This window comes from Penaeus chinensis, chromosome 9 (genome assembly GCF_019202785.1).
Source record: "Penaeus chinensis breed Huanghai No. 1 chromosome 9, ASM1920278v2, whole genome shotgun sequence".
NCBI classification, from domain to species: domain Eukaryota; kingdom Metazoa; phylum Arthropoda; class Malacostraca; order Decapoda; family Penaeidae; genus Penaeus; species Penaeus chinensis.
The window spans coordinates 37,279,152-37,284,151 of NC_061827.1; the positions used below are offsets into that span (position 1 = coordinate 37,279,152).

Here is a 5,000-nt window from a genome sequence, read left to right on the forward strand (position 1 = left end):
CTTTTCTTGTCTTATCTTATCTTTTCTTTTCTTCTTTTCTCTTCTCTCTTCTCCTCTCTTCTCTTCTCTTCTCTCTTCTCCTGTCCCCTCTTCTCTTCTCCTTTCCTCTATTCTCTTTTATTTTTCCCTCGTCCCCTTTCCTTTCATCTTGTCCCCTTTCCTTTACTCTTGTCCCCTTTCCTTTACTCTTGTCCCCTTTCCTTTACTCTTGTCCCCTTTCCTTTCCCCTCTTCTATTCTCTTCTCCTTTCCCCTCCCTCGCCCGTCCTCTTCTTTCTTTTCTTGTCTCGTCCTCTCTTCTCCCCTTCCCCTCCCCTTCCCTTTCCCCTTTCCCCTTTCCTTTCCTTTCCTTTCCTTTCCTTTCCTTTCCTTTCCTTTCCTTTCCTTTCCTTTCCTTTCCTTTCCTTTCCTTTCCTTTCCTTTCCTTTCCTTTCCTTTCCTTTCCTTTCCTTTCCTTTCCTTCCCTTCCCTCCTCTCCCCTTTCTTCCTTCCTCACTTCCCCTTCCTCTCTTCTCCCCCCCCCCCCCCCCCTACACCCCTGACCAGGTGAAGTTTAACAGCCACGGAACACGGAGCAGACGCATTCACCTACATATGTCTGGCACCGCCACGACAGCCCCAGTCTTTGCATGGTCTGCCTTCAAGTATGTATGTCTGCTACCCGCCAATCCCTTCGCCTTGTCCCTGTATGCCTTGCCCCTGCTTGCCCTTGCCCCTGCTTGCCCTTGCCTCTGCTTGCTCTTGCCCTAGCTTGGCCTTGTCCCTTGCCTCTGCTTACCCTTGTCCCTACTTGCCCTTGCCTCTGCTTACCTTTGTCCCTACTTGTCCCTTGCCTCTGCTTACCTTTGTCCCTACTTGTCCCTTGCCTCTGCTTATCCTTGTCCCTACTTGCCCTTGCCTCTGCTCCATTTTCGTCACAAGACAACCTTTCCGCACTGTCTTCCCGCTGACGTCCTTCTGTGCCCCCATCTGCTGAACTGCTTAGGCCTCCCCTAACCTCCCCCGCCTACCCTAACCTCCCCCGCCTACCCTAACCTCCCCCGCCTACCCTAACCTCCATCATCTACCCTAACCTCCCTCATCTACCCTAACCTCCCTCATCTACCCTAGCCTACCTCCCTTACCCAACCTAACTTACCTAACAGCGCCCATCGCCAACGCGCCTAGTGACCTTCCGCCTCTCCCCCCCACCCCCCTTCTCGCGGCTTTTCGACCGACCGGCGCAGGGCATCGATGACGTCGAAATACACTCCAGTGGAAACGAATCGACCCGAACGACCTTCGAGGCGGGGGCTTATAGTCATGACGTCATCATTAACGAGAGAGAGAGGGAGGGAGAGTGGGAGGGAGGGAACAAGGAAGGGAGGAAAGGAGGGAGGGAACGAGGAAGGGAGGAAAGGAGAGGGGGAACGGAGAAGGGAAGGGAGGGTGGGAGGGAGGGAGAGAGCTATGGAACGAGAAAGGGAGGGAACGAGGAAGGGAGGAAGGGAGGGAGGAATCGAGGGAAAGAGGGAGGGAGGGAGATAAGAGGGAACAAGGAAGGGATGAAGGGAACGAGGAAGGGGGAGGGAACGAGGGGGATAGGGAACGAAGGAGTGGGAGGGAACGAGGGAGGGAGGGAACGAAGGAGGGAACGAGGAAGGGAGGGAGGGAGGGAACGAGGAAGGAAGGAAGGAAGGGAGGGAGGGAGGGAACGAGGAAGGGAGGAAGGGAGGGAGGGAGGGAACGAGGAAGGGAGGAAGGGAGGGAGGGAGGGAACGAGGGGCGAAGGTGCCACGTCACCAATCTGCATCAGAAGCTAATCACGGAGTCAATGGCCAACAAGTGGAAAAGGTCACACGTGCGACGGACCAACGAGGCCAAAGGTCAAACTACTCCGGTGTCTTCGCTCGGCTGGAGAGGGACGCCGGCCGCGGCCCCTTCCCCTCTGTGTGTGTCTGTGTGTCTATAGGTCTGTCTGTGTGTCTATAGGTCTGTCTGTGTGTCTATAGGTCTGTCTGTCTGTGTCGGTCTGTGTCTCTGTGTGTCTGTCTGGGTGCGTGTATGTCTGACTGTCTGTTTATCTATCTGTCTGTCTGCCTGTATATATGCCTATTTATCTGTCTATCAGTCTGTCTGTCTGTCTGACTGTATATATGTCTGCTTATCTGTCTGTGTATCTGACTTTATATGTCTGCTTATCTGTCTGTCTGTCTGACTGTATATGTCTGCTTATCTGTCTGTCTGTCTGTCTGTCTGACTGTATATATGTCTGCTTATCTGTCTGTCTGTGTCTCTGTCTGACTGTATGTCTGCTTATCTGTCTGTCTGTCTGACTGTATATGTCTGCTTATCTGTCTGTCTGTCTGACTGTATATATGTCTGCTTATCTGTCTGTCTGTCTGACTGTATATATGTCTGCTTATCTGTCTGTCTGTCTGACTGTATATATGTCTGCTTATCTGTCTGTCTGTCTGACTGTATGTATCTGCTTATCTGTCTGTCTGACTGTATATGTCTGCTTATCTGTCTGCCTGACTGTATATGTCTGCTTATCTATCTGTCTGGGCTGGATGACGTCACACGTTCCTTATCTTCTGACGTAGCCGATAGCAAGCGTGACGTCATACATAAACAACCACAACGCTTCCTCGGTGTAAATATTTCCTATAAGATGCTGATATGAAAGGATAAAAATGAGTGTAATAAGAACAGTGTTGACGACTGCGTATTATTATTTTTTTTTTTTTCCAGGCTAGAAATTCGGTGAGACTGCAAAATAAGCACGGATTCAACTGAAAAAGAATATATAACGTTGGGCATGATGGGGACGTAAAAATCCGTAGAACTTAAATCATCATCAATTGTTTAAACAAAGATCTAGATATGGACTTCGAGACTTACAGAGCTAAAAAAAAAGCCAATCAAAACCTTTATTTGCATTGACTTTTTTTGAAGGATGTGAGGGGGGACAAGAACAGTCATACTCGCATTCAATCGTTCCTTAAAAAAAAATTAAAAAATAAAATAAATAAATAAAAAAAATTAAAAAATAAAATAAAAATAAAATAATATGATAATGATAATGATAATGATGAAGATAACAATAATAATAATAATAACAATAATAATAATAACAATAATAACAATAATAACAATAATGATAATAATAATAATGATAATAATAATAATAATGATAATAATGATAATAATAATAATAATAATAATAATAATAATAATAATAATAATAATAATAATAATAATAATAATAATAATAATAAATAAATAAATAAAACTGAAAAACCGACTTCAATATTCAATTTCAAGAAAAAAAAAAACCAAAAAAAAAAACCGCACAGGCACCCTCTTACCTTCACGCACACCCGACTCGCCGGCACATCGGGCCTCGCCTCGCAACATCCTCCTCCCCCTCTATCGCCGTCCTCGACTACACCATCACCACCACAACGCGTCCCCGCAACTCACCACCACAACCCATCACCGCCGGCCCTTGAGAGACGCCGAGGGAGGCCCTCATCACCACCCGAGAGAGGAAATGCCGAGGAAAATGGACCCAGGGCGCACGCACAGCCACGGCACAGACAAGACACCGACCGACCCGGGGCGACTGGCCGGCCACCCAATCGCGGCGACGAGAGCGGGGACGCGAAACAATCTTATCGTCTGTGGCTTATCAGTGTCTTATCTCCCTCTCTTCGTCTCTCCATTATTCCGTTCTCGGAATTACCGATGTCTCGCTCGTCTTTTTTTCCCTCTTCCCCTCTGACATCGCTCTCTCTCGCTCGCTCTCTCTCTCTCTCTCTCTCTCTCTCTCTCTCTCTCTCTCTCTCTCTCTCTCTCTCTCTCTCTCTCTCTCTCTCTCTCACTCACTCACTCACTCACTCACTCACTCACTCACTCACTTACTCTCACTCACTTACTCTCACTCACTCTCACACTCACTCTCACACTCACTCTCACACTCACTCTCACACTCACTCTCACACTCACTCTCACACTCTCTCTCACACTCTCTCTCACACTCTCTCACACTCTCTCATACTCTCTCACACTCTCACTCTCACTCTCACTCTCACTCTCACTCTCACTCTCACACTCACTCATTCTCACTCTCTTTCTTCTCATTCTTAACGAATCATTTTCCCCTCCCATCTGTTTCCAAAATCCTTTTTTCTCTCTTCTCCTCCCTCCCTTCCTTCTCTCCTTCCCCTTCCCCCCCTCTTTTCCACACTGCCTCCCCCTCACCGATTTTCTTCCCTCGTTAAATTATTCCCCCTTTTTCCCTTCAACCTTAAAATCTCCAAACACAAGAACGTACCTGACCCAATTATCAACCAAAAAAAACAAACAAACAAAAAGCCAAGGACATCTACGCCGCATGTCCCTCATGTTGCTGCTACAATAGCATGTTGCTTCCTCATAAACCGCGCCGGGCTCAGGCCAGATTATCTTAGTCCAGGAAGCGGATTTTTTGGTCATGCCTTGAAGCAGGGCAGGTGAGGGGGAAGGGGGGGGGGGGGCGACAGCAAAATATAAACAAAAATACGAAAGTGATGGTGGAGGTGATGGTGATGATAATGACGATGATAGTGATGGTGAAGGTAGTGATGGTGAAAGTGGTGATTGTGGTTGTGATAATAACAATGATGATAGTGATGGTGAAGGTGGTGATGCTAATTTTGATGGTGAAGGTACCTGGTGGTGGTGATAATGACGATGGTGATGGTGAAGGTGGTGGCGGCGATGATGAGAATGAAGATGACGATGATGATAGTGAAGGTGAAGGTGAAGGTGAAAGTGGTGGCGATGGCGATGGAGGGGTGATGGCAACGGTGATATTCGGTGGAGGTGATAATGACGATCATGACGACGGTTGCGATGGAGTCGAACTGTCGACGTACAAACCACCTGAATGAAAATCATGCAACGTCCACGTCACGTGCTGCCGTCTCCGCTACGTCATGCAATGTGGTGGCGTCGGTCTCCTCATGCGAGGAAGAG

At 47.8% G+C, this 5,000-nt stretch overlaps 1 protein-coding gene across 3 annotated transcripts in view; it reads right to left on the reverse strand.

The window, feature by feature from the left end:
• The window catches only part of LOC125028853 (tyrosine-protein phosphatase non-receptor type 9-like), a 103,438-nt gene that overhangs the window by 94,505 nt on the left and 3,933 nt on the right, over positions 1–5,000 (reverse strand). Inside the window, exon 1 of one of the 3 annotated variants that reach the window (XM_047618407.1) lies at positions 3,350–3,569. The exons of the other annotated variants lie outside the window; for them this stretch is intronic. The gene's annotated coding sequence lies outside the window, so the exon portion shown is untranslated. Of the gene's footprint in view, positions 1–3,349; positions 3,570–5,000 lie in introns of those variants that run through there. 3 annotated transcript variants of the gene reach the window in all.